The sequence below is a fragment of the Macrobrachium rosenbergii genome, chromosome 40 (genome assembly GCF_040412425.1).
Source record: "Macrobrachium rosenbergii isolate ZJJX-2024 chromosome 40, ASM4041242v1, whole genome shotgun sequence".
Lineage (NCBI taxonomy): Eukaryota > Metazoa > Arthropoda > Malacostraca > Decapoda > Palaemonidae > Macrobrachium > Macrobrachium rosenbergii.
This window is the reverse complement of record NC_089780.1, coordinates 3,861,130-3,879,199: the sequence shown is the minus strand read 5'-3', so window position 1 is coordinate 3,879,199 and position 18,070 is coordinate 3,861,130. Positions and strand designations below refer to the sequence as shown.

The following is an 18,070-nucleotide window of genomic DNA, read 5'->3' as shown; positions in this document are numbered from 1 at the left end:
CGAATCATGAACACTTTTCACCATCCTAATGTCTCCCATTCCCTCCACGGGACCAGACCGCCTTAAAACAGTCTGAGCCATCACTCTGCCAATGCAATCCTTCATGCAACTTCGCAATATCTACTCATCTGCATATATTTTTTCCTCGCCTTCGGCAACATATACCTCACTTCCGCCAAGTTAAGTGTTCTCAATAAATACTTGATGCATTCCAACTTCTGTTTCTTTTAAAATTCTTTTTTCCTAACTTGTGACTTTCCATGCTTCAGTTGTTCCAAGATCCACAGCTTTTCTCATCCCAAATGCCTCTGTAAAATCACCCACTTCCGGTCTTTCACCATCCTTACTAACTTGTGCAATGCATTCGCTTTTATATCTTTTATAAAAAAAATAAATTTTTAAACTCGCTCACCAGTCGCTGCTGCTTCTCTTCTCTATCACCAACTAAAACTGCACCATCAGCGAACTGCAGCCATTCCATACTCCACTCCCACTCTCTGTCGTTATCCGCCAATGAAGAATTGGAGGAATTTATTTCTGGTGATAGAAATTCACTTCTCGGATTCCACAATAAGCTGCAGGTCCCGTTGCTAGGTAACCAATCGGTTCTTAGCCACGGAAAATAAATCTAACCCCTCGGCCAGCCCTAGGAGAGCTGTTAATCAGCTCAGTGGTCTGGTTAAACTAAGGTATATTTACCTTTTTTCTGTCGTTATCCTAAAAACTTCCACCTGTATCTACGGTGCAACACTATACTGCGACCGGAAATAATAAGTAAACAAGTAAAAAATGCGCCGAAGTTTCTTCAGCGCAATCGAGTTTTCTGTACAGCCGTTGCCAGAAGCACGATGATGGCTAACTTTAACCATAAATAAAATAAAAACTACTGAGGCTAGAGGATTGCAATTTGGTATGTTTGATGACTGGAGGGTGGATGATCAACACACTAATTTGCAGCCCTCTAGTAGTTTTTAAGGTCTGAAGGCGGACAGAAAAAAGCGCAGGCGGACAGAAAAAAGCGCGGACGGACGGACAAAGCCTGCACAATATTTTCTTTTACAGACACTAAAAGCCACAATAATGTATGTGAGCGACTGCAACTTTTTAAAATACAAAAAGGGTTGAAAAAGGGAGCTGTCGACCGTTTGCACAACAGTCCTCTTCAGCCAACTGAATAAAAACACAAGTATTTCTTAAGAAGACAATTGGCGAAAAGAAAAGAAAAAAATCGTTAATTGTCTTCTTAAGAAACCGATGTATTTTTATTCAGTTCCCTTTTTAACGCTTTTTGTATTTTGAAAAATCACAGTTGCTCATATAATTATTGTGGCTTTTTACTTATTATTCCACCTGTATGCCTTTTCCTTGACTATTATCATCACTCCATCATTGAAGAGCCACGGATGGGCATTCCTCATTGGATGGGTCGATATCGTACTCGGCTAGCACTCTCCTAGGCCCGCGTTCGATTCTCCGGCCGGCCAATGAAGAATTAGAGGAATTAATTTCTGGTGATAGAAATTCATTTCTCGGTATGATGTGGTTTGGATTCCACAATAAGCTGTAGGCCCCGTTGCTACGTAACCAGTTGGTTCTTAGCCACATAAAATAAGTCTCATCCTTCGGGCCAGCCCTAGGAGAGCTGTTAATCAGCTCAGTGGTCTGGTTAAACTAAGGTATACATACTTTCGGCATAACAGATCCCAGTGTGAGATCACGGAAGGTTGTAGAGGGAGTGGAAACAACCGATAACAGTTAAGAGCGTATGGTGACTGTGCAAGTGCCTGTGTAGCCTGGCGTCCATGTTATCAGAAACGATATCACACAGAAATCACGCATCCAATGGAAAACATCCTTTCGCCTCTTAATCGTAAAACACAGTTCAGGCACCAGCAGAAGAACATGCACATAAAACCCTTCAGAAACGAAGTGAAATTTCCTACGCTGAAGTTCACTCACTCTGAATCTTGTAACCTTTCCCTCTCCGAAACGACACCCTTTCCTCCTCTTTTTCTTGCGGGCGGGGAGAGAGATAAGACGTCAGGTTACTTACGCTGATGCCTTAATCCAGACAACTAAGAAAAAGAAGATGCTTGTGGATTAACACCTATTCAGGGTTTCAGCATTCCCCCGTCTAAGGTTTCCACACGGCATCAGTGTCTTTGGAAGTCATAACCTTTTTAAGAGACGTGAAAAACATAGAGCACTGGATTATGTCCCCCCGAAAAGCGTATCAATATTAGACGATGATGGCTGCTCTCGGGCTGAAATTCAAGTGGTGAAATACTACAATGCGAATTAGACAAAATGATATTGTATAAAACCAACTATCCAATAATAATATACGAAATTTTATACACATACGTACGGAAAATATATGTACTATACATAAAGTATACATACACACACACACACACATATATATATATATATATATATATATATATATATATATATATATATATATATATATATATATATATATATATATATATATATTATATATATATATATATATATATATATATATATATATATATATATATATATATATATATATATATATTATACAGTATACATATAACGCGTTTTACTTACGAAATTTTACGTCAAGAAATATCCGCTGGAAAAAGTATTAGGCTTCAACTTTAGCCATAAAAATAGCTTCACCAACGAAAAATAACGATAGAGCCACGTAATTAATATCTTGTATAAACCAAGTCATACTGACATCAATGACAAACCCTTCAGAAAGATGAATAGGCCATCAGTCACAGTGACTCTAAATGTTCAATCTTCTTACGAATTGTCCAACTGAAGCAACTACTGTAGGTTCCTACGTATTATTCTCATTACAATTTAGATAAAACTCACCCACCCAGATGGTGGAGAGAGAGAGAGAGAGAGAGAGAGAGAGAGAGAGAGAGAGAGAGAGAGAGAGAGAGAGAGAGAGAGAAACGTTCTCCAATCTAAGTGGAGAAAATACGAGACATTCGTCCCCGAACCACAGTCTCAACTGACGGGCTTGGAATTCCTGCACCACCTCGGCGGAGCTATCATGACTAAATGTGACTAAATGGACATTAATATTAATATCATTATGGGTGATGGGCGGCACTGGCTGCAGCAGGAACAGCAGGAGCAGCAGGAATAGCAGGAGCAGGAGTAGCAGCAGCAGCAGCAGCAGCAGCTTCCCGGTGATGCCGAGGCCAAAAACTGAATCGCAGCTGAGAGCGATGAAATTCTGCCCAGTCACGGCCTGTGTGTGTGTTTACCATTCACGCGTAAAGTCATCCTTCATATGTGATGAACCCAGCCATTCATTTGTAGGAATCATTCATTCTGCGACTGTTATTCACACCTTTCGAACAGGAGAGACATGCATAAGAAAAGAGGAAAGGAGAGGACATGTACTTCGTGTGCTGTATGTATTTGCATGTCTCCCGTCTTGCTGATAGGCCGAGAGGAAGGAAAATTCAAACAGGATTTGTTTTAATGTCGACTGTTGATTTCACCACGAAAGTGTTTACTCATGTTTTTTTCACACATTTCCTCCTATTGCGTCTTAAATGTCTTAACAGAGGATGATAAAAACCAATACTCAAGGTTACATTCATAGGAGAAAGAATACAGGGCCAACCAAGAACTCCCTAAAGACTGCTTGTTCTACCGCCGTGCCAGGTTTGTGTAGTATATGTTTAAGGAACTGCAATCGCCAGTGAAGCAACGCAGATGCGTAAGGGAAACAACTAAAATCGGTATCGATTATATATATATATATATATATATATATATATATATATATATATATATATATATATTGAAATGAACGCATGGAAACGTGTTTCATAGAAATAAATTTCTGACTCACCAAAGGACCAAACCCCATTCGTTTGAGTGAGAGTCCAGGGCATTAGCAATTCAGATGCAAAAGGTCATAAAGGGAGTTGGGACCTGAGTACTGCGTACCTGAGGTTTTTCATGGGCAGGTGCCCAGCGCCCAGCATACCAGCAAATTTTACCTAACTCCCCGACCTATCAGTGCTCGAATTGCTAACATTTCATTTGACTTACCATTTTCACAGTGAGATATGATGGAAATGAACACATGGTGAGTCAGAAATTTATTTCTGACCCACCAAGGGACCCAATCCCGGTCTTTCAAGTGAGAGTCCAGGCATTAGCAATTCAGACACAAAGTTCATAAATGGAGTTGGAACCTAAGTACTAGGGTTAATAGAGTACAGGGTTAGTCTGCCTCTAACCAAAATAAGAACAATCTCGCGCATGTCATCATCTGGCTGCATTTGGTCGAGGTTATGATAAAGAAAAGTCATCAGTCAATGTTCAACCTTACCAGAGTGAAGAACAAGGAAGCTCTCTTAACCTGGACTAAGGTGTCTTTCACCTGGTCAGCCCTTTTAATCTCGACCTGACCGCGCCCATGGCTTCTGCATTAGCAAAACATCAATTAAAAGACAGATGGAGGGTTATTCGTATCATTCAGCTCAGCAGGGCCTGGAGATTAACAGGGACCTCTCTTATCTAAGGTCATGAAAGTGAGAGAGAATGTGTGGGGTCAAACATCTGCCATAGTGACCCTCCATTTCCGTGTATTCCTCGTTTTCTTCTATAGTAAGTGTCCAAGTATCCAGCCTACATAACAAAGATTCCCAGTATTGCTGGGACAGACTAACCCTGTACTCTATTAATCCTGCTAAGTACTACATACCCGAGGTTTTTGTGTCTGAATGGCTAATGTCCTGGACTCTCACTCGAAAGACCGTGGTTTGGTCCTGTGGTGAGTCAGAAATTTATTTCTTTGAAACACATTTCCATGTGTTCCTTTCCATCATGTCTCATGGTGAAAGGGGGAAGTCAGAAGAACTGTTAGCAGGTCGAGCACTGATGGGTTAGGAAGTTGGGTAAAATTCGCTGATATGTTGGGTGCTAGGCCCTACCCATGAAAAACCTCAGGTAGGTAGTACATAGGTTCCAACTCCTTTATGACCTTTATGTCCAAATCACTAATGCCCTGAACTCTCACTCACAAGACCGGGGTTCAGTCCTTTGGTGTGTCTGAAATATATATATATATATATATATATATATATATATATATATATATATATATATATATATATATATATATATATATATAAAAATATTATATATATAATATATAATATATATATATATATATATATATAAATATATATATATATATATACAGTATATAATATATATATATATATATATATATATATATATATATATATATATATATATATATATATATATATATATATATATATATATATATAAATATATATATATATATATATATATATATATATATATATATATATATAATATACATATAATGTATTTACATTATATATGTTTAAATGTATATATATATATATATATATATATATATATATATATATATATATATACTGTAATGGTTACAATGATCCGTTTGCCAGTTAAAGGTCCTCAGGTTTGGTTTTCGGGAGAGGCAAACTACCTTGGGCATATTCTGTTACCCCCCTAAAATAATTGCTGAGTACTCTCTTGGGAATATATACAGTATGTATGTATATATATAAGTATATATATATATATATATATATATATATATGTACTGTATATATAGATAAAATCCACCCAGGAAAGGGAAACACTGGAGTGCTGTGAGGCCTTTCGACTGTATGTTAAGTAAAGGACGACAGACAATCGAAAAGCCTCGCAGCACTCCTGTGGTTCCCTTTCCTTCGTGGATTTTAATCTTTATTTATATATTCATCATGATTCAGTTATACATACCTACATATATATATGTATACATATATATATGATATATATTTTGCTAAAGTCGGGGGTTGTTGCTGTTGGTGGATCGAATCTGCCAGCGATGAAGCATTTATCAATTATAATTCCTCTTTGGTATTATTTCCGACGTAGTGCGAATTGGATATGAAATGATATTTGTAGCTTAATGACTGAGAATATGAAAATATCACGGTGATGTAATAAAAATTCATATATATATATACATATATATACTGTATATATATATATATATATATATATATATATATATATATATATATATATATATATATATATATATATATATATATATATATATATATATATATATATATATATAGCAAATGCAAAGTTAGAAAGGAGGAACGCCACGAAACCGACCAGTCTTGGACTTTCTGTCGCAGGGGCGTCATTTAGGGGCTGGGGAAGGGGGCAACTGGCCCACCAAGACTCAAGTTGGCCCCAAGCCTCAACTTGCCCCCTCACCACAGCAACCCCAAGAATTAACAGAAGCTGGCTTTCCGTTATTCCTACCGAAATTCAAATGTGTCATCACATTATATCTATCTATATTTCATGTGCTTCAAAAAGCACGCAAAATAGCTCAAAATAAAAAAATCCCCAGTTGATTAGGGTCGTTTCGCCAAACCGTCCCCCCCCCCACAACAAAAATCTGAAATGACGCCCCTGTTCTTTCGTGCAGACGAAGACACTTCATGGGCGCACATTTCTGCGAGGGACCAGATCTTTCAGCTCACCGGAAAAATTAACAGAACCATACCTTATGCATGGCTGCTAAAACCACATCCTCTTTCAGCCTGGCCAGCGGAATTATTCGCAGTAAAAGCTATTCCAATAGGACGGATCTTGTAAGGTTCTTGGCTGCCACAACACCAAGCAGTCGAGTTTGGGAAATGAAAGAACTCGTACCAAAAGTTAACAAAGAGTAATATTCAAATAACGTATAGTATGTTCCAGTTCACAGAGCTTACTGCAGTGGGATTCTGACCTGAAGGATTATACTCATTAAAATTTTAGTCGGCCACACAATATCAAATGGAATATTGCTTTGAGGAGCATTACTAAGAAACCTCTAACAGGACTACTACTACAAAGAGTTCTGGTTAGCATGGAGTCTTGGGAACACAACTGTACGCTGTCAAATTAAGGTTAGCGGAGTGACTTCAAAAGGAAATACGCTAAAAGTGTTACTAAAATAAATGCAGCATTAGTTTGGCTAACAAGACCATTCCACAGGGAGTTTGGTCTGGGGGAGAATTTCCAGGGGAAAAAAGCTATTTGCAGTTTAGCCAGTATATAACACTAAGACTGATGGGTTTTGCAGCCAATACAGTGTAAATCTTTGTAAATCTTTATAAAAGCGTGGCTAAAAATTCAGTATTAACAACAATAACATTTTTATTGCAAAATGTAGTGTTGGTTGATGACAGAACAAGCGAGGAACTACGTTCTTTGGTAATAATCGTACAACGATATCCTAATTTATTATCCCCTGCCTGTGGTCTTCCAACCAGAAATGCGAGCAAAAAGCTAAAAATTAATATGTAGTCTAACAACCACGTAAGAAATATCAGGAGGGAGCACACTTTTTTTTTTTTTTCTAAATATTGTGTATGATACTGGAAGGACTGAGTTACACAGATCTTATGAGACAGTTTCAAGAATTCCTCGAGAATATTGCAAGAAGTAAGACGGAATGACAACAAAATAAGGGGAAGATAATTTTGGTTACATATTGCAACACCGATAAAGAAAAAAATTAGCGTAATTTAGGTGACACGGTCTTAAATTTTAATATACCATGGCTGCAAGTTACACGCTTTCATTGGGTAATGAGGCGTGGTTCTGTTCCGGATGTCTTTTGCGCCGATGCGCTTCCCAGCCCTATTTACGACCCCCTGATCACACTGCATCCCTTCAAGGTCTCCTTGCGGTGGATTACACCCAGAAATTCATTACATTCTGGCTCCTCTTTGGTCCCCTGACGCCATTACGTTTTTCACCAAGCGACGGGAAAACGGCAGAAGAATTCAGCTTCGGATTTCTACATTCATTATATCCTTCTTATTGTTCATTTCGTCTGTAATTCACAGAAAGTGTCCGAACTTCCGAAAACACCGAAATGATGCCATTCCTCCCGATTTCTTTCCCTCATCGGTATTCCCAAAAAGAATCTACTGCTACAACTCCAAAGTAAACGCTATTAGTTACAGAGTTGAAAACGTCTAAAAGCAAACTACCTGAATCAACGGAGATGAGGAAAGACAACAAATACAGCGAGCAACATGGACTTAAGCGTTAATTTCAGAAGCCAGTACTGTGTAGAACGCCAGAAAAGTAAAGGAAGCAACATCAGTCCCGATTTTTCGTCAGTTCAAAGCAAGCTTAGTCTAGAAGTCGGTCATACAGGAATTTTTATTCGTGAGCAGGAAAGAAAAAGTAGTCTTGGAACTGGGGACACACCAGTTATTAACTTCGAATTGGTCTGTTAGCTAAGAGAAAAAGAAAACGTTCAAAGGGAATAACATCTTATATTGGTCAATTGGATTTACAAGTCTAGGATGCAAACAGCCTCAGGACCTACAGACAATAACAGTAAATATTAAAAAGAGACAATTTTGTTTCCAGTTTCCTGAAGCAAACTTAGTCTCAAAGCGAGACAAAATTCTCATCGTTCTATAAGTCTGTGATGCCACTGTAAACCTAAGTTTGCTTTAAGAATAACAGATTTAAAGATATGGCCTCCTTCATTTTAAGCGTCATTAGACTCTATTGGAGCCCTAATCTCGATTTTGTTCTTCCTAAAACAGGGTACAAACCACTACTTGCATTAACCTGAAATTTTAGGTATCTTGTTTGCTAACAGACCATCAGATTCACAAAACTTGTGAAAGAACCTTGGCCATCATGAATTGGAAATGACCATCTATTTCTCCCGCTGAACCAACCAGGCACATCTCTCACACGCAGTAGAACCTCCGTCATCAATAAGAAAATCCTGCTACCTCAAGAAAACAGACCCCGCAAGAGCAGTCTTGCATGGCAAGTACAAAACTACATTCACTGCTGAGGAAATGTACAAGTGCAAACGTTGTACAAATCAGACTTGGCCGGCTTTCCCGATAGCTGGGTCGTTTCTGCAGCCTAACTTGGTTGCTTAACACCAATTGACATGACAAAATTTATTACTGTCCTCAGACCTTGGAATATTTGTAGCCATTTTATCAAGGAGTGAGTTGGCTTGTTGAAAGGCACACTTTAGCACACGTTCCCATGTGTTCCTTTCCATCAGCACTGGCGGGTCGGGAAATTGGGTAAAATTCGCTGGTATGTTGGGCGCTCTCGAATATTTATTTTTGTGATTATCTAACAATTTTCTTTACTTGCTTATTTTATCTATTCATAGTTATTCCCATCTTTTTGCTTTCTTCAACATGCTAGCATTCTATTCTGGCTAAATAATAATAATAATAATAATAATAATAATAATAATAATAATAATAATAATAATAATAATAATAATAATAATAATTTTGTAGATATCCGGTCAAGCAAATGGTCCCTCCGTCCGTTCCATAATAATAATAATAATAATAATAATAATAATAATTCTGTATATATCCGGTCAAGCAAATGGTCCCTCCGAGAGGTATAAGCGCTCCACCATCAGCGCCTATACGTCAGGAGGGCCCTCTCACACTGCTCCTCCTGGAACGACACCCACGGAGAAATAGAACGTGTAGCCCAAACCCTCGTCGACAATGGACACCCAAACCGGGATATAGAAGAATCTATCAAGGCGAACATCGATAGATGGTACCGTCAGGAACCTCGCCCCGATGGCCCTGAACGCATAGAGCTCTTCTACAAAGGACAATTTCACCATAAATATAAAGAAGACGAACGCGCCCTCAAAAACATCATCGAGAATAATGTCAGCCCTGTTGACTCCAACAAAAATATACATCTGGTTATTTATTACAAGAGCAGAAAGACGAGCAGCCTGGTTATGCGCAACAACCCAGCCCCCCCTCAGCAGGACCCCTTGAAGAAAACCAACGTGGTATACCGGTACTCATGCCCCGTCCGAGGATGCCTCGGTTCTTACATCGGTAAGACCACCATGCGTTTCTCCAAGAGGATTTCCTGCCACGCTCAAGAGGGGGCTATCTTTAATCATGCCAGGACCGCCCATAACCAGAGAATAGCAAGAAAAGACATAATCACGAACATCGAAATAATTGACCAAATTACCGACCACCGCCGCCTACGCCTCTTGGAAGCATTGCACATTGGGGAGGAGAAACCAACACTCAACATTACGCAAGAAACCTTTCTCCTCCCCACGGCAGCCAGGAGACATGCACCGAGCGATCCCCATAGCGTACGAGCAAATCAAAATTCGGCATCCGAGGATCGAAATTCTTCTCTTCATCCTCAGCACTACAACGCCGCTCGCACGCAAGACGAAAACCGAACTTCGACTTGGATGAGAAGGCTCCGCCCGAGGGTACATGCCCCGGGCAGCCAATCATAATTCAGCACCGATCAAGAACCTCCCCTATAAATACCAACCTGAGCACCTCGTTTCTTCAGACCTTCTGCAACCACGTCCAGAGGATGACCAACGAGCTGGTCGAAACATGTCGACGGTACCTAAAATAGAACCTGAACCCAGACGAACGATTTCTGATTGGATATTTTAATAAAAGACTTCCAATATTCCGCACACTGTCCTTTTCCAATATGAATATCGGCCAGTTACTGACTAACATCGCTGAGACTGAAAAGCGAATCATAAGGAGGATAGAAAAGACACTATATAAGATAAATTCGCATAATACAGCCATCCTTTTTAATAAGACCTGTTTAAAAGAGGGTCTACGCCCTTCAAATAATAATAATAATAATAATAATAATTTTGTAGATATCCGGTCAAGCAAATGGTCCCTCCGTCTGTTCCATAAGAATAAGAACTCATTATCACTAATTGGTAATTAGATAATGCGCACCAAGAAAGGGAAGTAGGAACCACCTAAGACATCTGACATCGCCAGCCTCACTGGTCGTGAGCCCCACTGAAATCGTGTCCCTTCTCCTGTCACCCACCAGGGTGAAACGAACTCTTCAGAAACATAACCACCTGTATCTAATCTATCATAATCCCACCAGCAAGGCGCATCTCTTCACCACTGACAACAAAGAGCGTCCGGAGATGGGGAGAGAGAGAGAGAGAGAGAGAGAGAGAGAAATTAAGCATACCTTAGTTTAACCAGACCACTGAGCGGATTAACAGCTCTCCTAGGGCTGGCCCGAACCAATTGGTTACCTAGCAACGGGACCTACGGTACAGCTTTTTGTGGAATCCGAGCAACATTATACCGAGAAATGAATTTCTGTCACCAGAAATAAATTCCTCTAATTCTTCATTGGCCGGCCGAAGACTCGAACGCGGGCCTAGCAGGGTGCTAGCCGAGTAAGATATCGACCCGTCCAATGAAGAACTAGAGAGAGAGAGAGAGAGAGAGAGAGAGATTATAGCATTCAGAACAAAGGGCAAGCGCTGGGACCTGTGATGCCATTCACCTTTGAAAAGGAAATTGAGAATAGAAAAGTCTGAAAGGCGTACAAGGAGGAAAACCTCAAAGCAGTTGCACTGTGAAACAATTGTTAGGAGAGAGTGGACAGCAAGATGGGAGAAAGGGAATATGAATGGAGGAACGATCGAGGCTACGGCCTACCCCACCGCCAAATCAAAGTCCTTCAAAAGAAGGCATCGTGCTTACCCCATATAATAATGGGAAAAATGCACGTTAAAGACGAAGAAGAAGAAGAAGTACAGTATTAAGAATGAAAGGGGTTGCAGCTAGGGGCCGAAGAGACGCTGCAAAGAACCTTAAGTAATGCCTACAGTGCTCCAGAGACCAAATGACAAAGCATTACAACCAGCCCAGCGTCGGAGCGATAATTATTGGGGACCAGTAAGCTAGAAGTTCTCTCATTTCGTGTAAACAGTCTGATATTCAAGATTGCTTCTTGGCAAAAATCATAATTCACAGTATGTTGACTGGCTCACATACCTATACTTCTTTGCATTTTTCTCTGAGACAGCAGGAGATGGATCAAAAAAGATAGCAGCCTCAATAAAAACCTCATATATTCATTCTAGATACAGGATACGCGTCCATATATAAAAAGTTATCACATCGAACTAATTTCTCGTTGCTGAGAGAAATGATTCAGACTTGGGGAGCTCTGACCAGTTCGTTGCCAAAAAAAGAAATAAAAAATTGAGAGAGAGAGAGAGAGAGAGAGAGAGAGAGAGAGAGAGAGAGAGAGAGAGAGAGAGAGAGAGAGAGACACGCTGCGCATATTTTACTTGTAAGCTGGAAAATAACTTAAAGTTATCCGACTGAGAAAGGAACGTTCAAGTTATAAATTCTCCCAGTTCGAGTGTACACCCGCACACACACTCAGACACACACATGTACGTGAGTGTATGCCCTTATTCTCGTCAATAACCAAAACTACAAGAATACAGTGTTCCAAATAGCCTAATTACGTCTACAACATGAGTAATATATATATATATATATATATATATATATATATATATATATATATATATAAATTGGTATTCGTTTATATACTGGAGTCACATGCATCTATTATGATTTTTAAGCATGCATATGTGTACATATATTTTATATATAATGCATATACATATATATATATAAATTATATATATAATATATAGATATATATATGTATATATGTATGTATTATATATATATATATATATATATATATATATATATATATATATATATATATATATATATATATATAAATCTTAAGCTTAGGTAGCATAGTGTGTTTACAATCTCTAAGCAAGAGACCCAACTGCAGCGAAGGCGCTTAATTCACAATGGGAAACCAAGGACCAACTTCATTCTTGCATCATTTAACAGCCGAGGATGACGCGTTTCTCTTGCTCGAAACATCACGAGCGGATTTCCGTTTCGGAGGGGTTCGAAGAAACGAGGCTCTTCAGTGTGCTTAAAAGCACTAAAAAACGGAGTCAAAAATACTCTCGCGCAGACAGTGAAGTTAAAAGATGAATGCGAATGACCCGTACCTTGCTAACAAACAGTAAAACAGATTTTCTTAAAGGGCTTCTTAGATAAAATATAAGATTTAGGCCAAAGGCAAAGAGCTGGGATCCATGAGGTCATTCAGCTCTGAAAGGGAAATTGACAGTAAAAATAATTAGCAGGAAGAAAACCTCACAGCAGTTGCACTATGATTCAATTGTTAGGAGAGGGTGGAAAGGAAGATGGAAGAAAGGGAATATGAACGGAGGTACAGTCAAAGGAATGAAAGGGGTTGCAGCTAGGGGCCGAAGGGACGCTGCAAATAACCTTAAGTAGTGTCTACAGTGCACTGCGTGAGGTGCACTGACGGCACTAACCCTCTCCAGGTTAAAAGTCTTTTTGTTCAGAATGGTCAGAATGGAGAATTATAGAACTTTTCACTCTTTCTCTCTCTCTCCAACCCTCCCTGACTCTTTCCCTCTTTCTTCTCCCTAACACCCCCTCTACTCTCTCTCACTTCCTCTCCCTCTTACTCTTTCTTTCCTTCTCTCTCTCCCTCTCTCCAACCATCCCTGTCCCTTTTCCTCTTTCTTCTCTCTAACACCCCTTCTACTCTCACTCTCTCTCTCACTTCCTTTCCATCTCCAACCCTCCCTGTCTCTTTTCCTCTTTCTTCTCCCTAACACCCCCTCTACTCTCTCTCTCTCTCTCTCTCTTACTTCCTCTCCCTCTCATTCTCTCTATGTCACCCCTTCCCACCCCCAACCCTACCCCCTTCGGTGCCAGTGATGTCTTACTCCCACAGTATTCTTTTCTAGATAGCGAGTCATATGTATACCGAAATTAGGTATGATAAATTCGTAAAGTTACTAAGTCTACGGGCATAACCAGCCCCGTTTCAGGGAAGCCCTTCCACCCCCACCCCCTTTGGTGTCCTTTGGTGTTGGTGATGTCCTACCCCCACAGTGCTGATTTCTGGGTAGTAAGCGATATGTATACCAAGTTTGGTTGAAATTGTTCAATGCGTTGCAGAGCGTATGTGGGACATACACACACATGCTTACATACATACATCCAATTTTATATTATATATACCTGTATATATATATATATATATATATATATATATATATATATATATATATATAATATATATATATATAATATATATATATATATATATATATATATATATACACAGATTAACTGGGTACATATTCCTAAGCTCCAATTCCTCCTCAGCAGAGAAATTAACATAGCGAAAAGGCTGAATCGTATATTTAAAGACTTGTAAGCTATTATAATTAACAGAAAATGAAAAGTTTTGGGAGGATCTCAGTGTCATCATGTTATTTGTTCCCTCACTATATTAGTTTCATTGTAAAATAGGAGACAGTAGCCCATTCTATATATATATATATATATATATATATATATATATATATATATATATATATATATATATATATATAATTATATTTCAAAGAAACCAAAGGAAAATCAACTTCTTGTACCACGTACTTTACGGCAAGAGAGCATATGATATATTCATATATGTATATGTATGTGTGTAAATCATTATAGTATTTTTAATGCCAAGGCCGGTGGAAAAGGCAGTCTAATACTCTTATCAACCTCAGCGCCGAGAGAAAAGATTACAGGCTCCTCCGGTAGCAGGTGCCTGTAATGCAAAAAGCCCTCTTTATTCTAAAAAAACAACTGAAAAAAAAAAATAAGATAGGAGAACGCAAAATGGGCCAGAATCCTAGCTGGAACTTCAGACTTGCCTCTTCATGGAACAAAGACTGAGAAAATCAGAAAATACTGAAGTAGGACTGAGAATTCCAGAGATGAGCAGCTAAAGAAAATGTCACCAACCAATAGGAGAAGAGGACTGATTCCCACTGAGCATTAGTGCTTGATGGGAGTGAGACAGGAGAATGCAAGAACAGTGGATGCGGCTCTCAGTAAACTCACTGAAAGAATAGTAAAATAATTCTACATATGTCCAAACACCTTACGGTGGAGAGAAACAAAACAGCGTGAAGGTAAAAGTCATCTATTCATTCAACATTGCAATCTTTATTTCAATCCCGCTGAAGTAATGGCAAAATAGGAATTACCACAACAGCAAGTCAGTTACCCAATAAGTGGATGAGAAAAACGTATAGCTCCAATACCTAAGATAAGAAATGACTAGATGTGAACAGAATACGACAAATTATGCACTCAAATTCAAGAGCTCATTTGTGAAGAAAGAAAATTAACGAATTACTGTGACCAATGAGGATACCTGAGAGGTGAATGCAGCAGAAATATGGAAGGATGGATTATTGTCAAATGTGACGCAGCGAGGAAGACACTAGCAAATCACTGGCAGAGAGGAGGAAAAAGCAGGCGACAGAACAAACCCTCAAGGAACACCACTGGAAATGGGGAAAGATGCAGTTACTGGACTACCAACAATATAAAGTGATTAAATAAAAAGCTAGAGTTGTGTTTACAGAGAAGAGCTGTAGAGAGAAGGTTGGCTAACACAGTCTTGTGCTAGTCTTGCTGAATGCCTCGAGTAGATCAGTGCTGACAAAATATTCTCCAAAATTTTCTCAATTTATGACAAAACATTAGTAATATGGACGAGACTCATCTGAATTTTTCATGGTGGAAGCCTTACAGGCAATAGACTAGGAATCGAGATGTCTGAGAAATTGAAAACAGTCTCGTTTCCAGAACGTTACTCAAAGTATAAAGTAAGGCAGTAAGATAACAGAAGGAAGTTTCTGAGCATTCACCTTTTGCTGGGATGAGCTGGACCAGCATATTCCCGAAAGGAAGACCAAATGTAAGAGATGGAGTAGAATGGAATGGAATATAAAATTTATGGCCAAAAACCTCGCAACTGCACTAAGAAACAATTGTTAGGAACGGGTGGAAAGTGAGATGAAAGAAAGAGAATATGAACAGAGGTTCAGTAAAACGGATTGCAACTAGAGGCCGAAAGTATGCTGCGAAGAGCCTTAAGTAATGCCTACAGTGCACCACGGGAGGTGCACTGACAGCACTAACCCCCTACAGGGAAATGTAAGGGATGATAACCAAGTAAAACTGACAGCAAAGCAGAGAAGCAATTCATCTAAAAATGTCTTTAATAAGAGCGCAACATTTTAGGCTAGTCCAGATATCTCACTTGTCCTCAAGGAAACAAGAACCCTTCAGACTTCGTGAACTTTAATATATTATGGAGGGCAAAAACACACACAAGGGTAGAGTAGGAATCACAGGGGGAGGGATTGGCTGAAGAACAGGTTTAGTCTCGTCAGGACAGAAGGCAGGAGGAAACAGAAGTTGCGGTTTTGTTGCAAAAGACATGAACCTCTTTTTTCGGATCTGATAACAAACCCGGATACTTTTGTCCTCATAGTACGAACCTTTTTTTCTTTTATAGTAAAAATGAAATGGTAGCTTCTAGCAAATCAACAAGCGGAAAGGCAGTAGATAAAGAAGCTGGTAATGTACCAAATTCTTTTGCCAGTGATTAAAAAGCAGTCTGTAGACCAAAGATTAGACAGCATTTAAATTACAAAAAAAAAAAAAAAAAAAAAAAGATAAGTTTCGATACCAAGGAAGGTCTCCCAATCAGGATAAGGGTATCAAAGCTATAGTTTTATACATGTAAAATCCCAGGTAAGAGCTCAATGTCAGCTCTCCATGAACTCTGTAGTGCCACTGCATGTGGGTGGCTCAATAGGTAAGCGTCTAGGACTAATAATGCTTGCATGTTTATTGTTACTAAGAATAGAGCCACTTCCCAAGGGCAGCATGGTATGTATACTCAGCGCTTGGGTTTAGGAGTATGAAATTTCCACACGAAATAAAATGCCTTAACAAGGATTTGGGGAGTCACACTTTTCCTGTGAAAGGAACTGAGGCTCACATTCCTCATTCTGCACCCAAATTTCCATCATCAGCCACTGCTGAACCAAGATACCTAAATTTTTCTACTCGGTTCAACCTTGTCCCTTCCATACCAATCTCAGAGTCTTGATCTTCATTAAAACTTAGGTATTCAGTCTTCTTCCTACTGATCTTTAAACCTCTGTCTACCAGTACCTTCCTCCATTGCTTTAGTTTTGACTCCACTACCCCTCTGCTGGTGCTGCATAACAATGTCATCAACAAACAACATGCACCATGGGGATTGATCTCTTATTCCTTGAGAAAGCACATCTATTATCAGGTCAAAAAGGTATGGACTTTAAGCAGATCCCTGATGTAAACCAACTCTTACTGGTGTCTATTCAGTTAACCCAACACTGCTTGTAACATGCGTTTTTGCTCTTTCATACATAATCTTGGACCAACCTCACATACTTCTCTGTTGTTCCCTTTACTCGCATACACCTACAAACCTCTTGGCGGGGGACTCTATCATATGCCTTTTCAAGATCTATGAATAATATGAGCAGTCCTTTCTGCTTTTTAAGGTGTTTTTCCATCATCTGTCGGAGAGCAAACACTGCATCTGTCGTTCCTCTTCCTGGCATAAAGCCAAACTGTTCTTCACCATGTTTATATATATATATATATATATATATATATATATATATATATATATATATATATATATATATATATATATATATATATATAAAAACATGTATTTATATAATTTATATATATGTTTATATATATGTATACTGTATGTGTATATATATAATATAATATATATATATATATATATATATATATATATATATATATATATATATATATAACATGTGTAATTTCCCACAGGCAGTTTAATTTCCACGCAAAATGTTTCCAAAATTCATCTTTGTAACCATATTACTTTTCTTTTTTACTTTCTTAGAGTGAATTTTACCAGAATAAATCCTTTCTTGTCTACTTTGTTATCAAGTATAAGTACAATATTTGTTTTATGGCCTGAAATCAAATAAAAATCTGAACCACTACTAAATTTATCAACAGAACAATAATACTCAATAACCCATTGACAATGAGCACAATTCTTTCTTAGCTATATACTAACAAACAATCACAACCCATAACCGACATTCAAAGATTACGTTTCCCCGTTCCGATACTGTTATAAGCTTCTC

At 38.6% G+C, this 18,070-nt stretch overlaps 2 protein-coding genes and 1 pseudogene across 3 annotated transcripts in view; 1 reads left to right on the top strand and 2 right to left on the bottom strand.

Moving 5' to 3' along the window:
- LOC136825996 (prophage side tail fiber protein homolog StfR-like) overlaps positions 1-481 on the bottom strand; it is a 4,265-nt pseudogene extending 3,784 nt beyond the window's left edge.
- Positions 1-18,070, top strand: part of LOC136826048 (uncharacterized) — a 158,030-nt gene that overhangs the window by 63,436 nt on the left and 76,524 nt on the right. The window lies entirely within an intron of this gene.
- Nufip (nuclear FMR1 interacting protein 1) overlaps positions 1-18,070 on the bottom strand; it is a 252,091-nt gene that overhangs the window by 229,474 nt on the left and 4,547 nt on the right. The gene's annotated exons all lie outside the window — the stretch shown is intronic.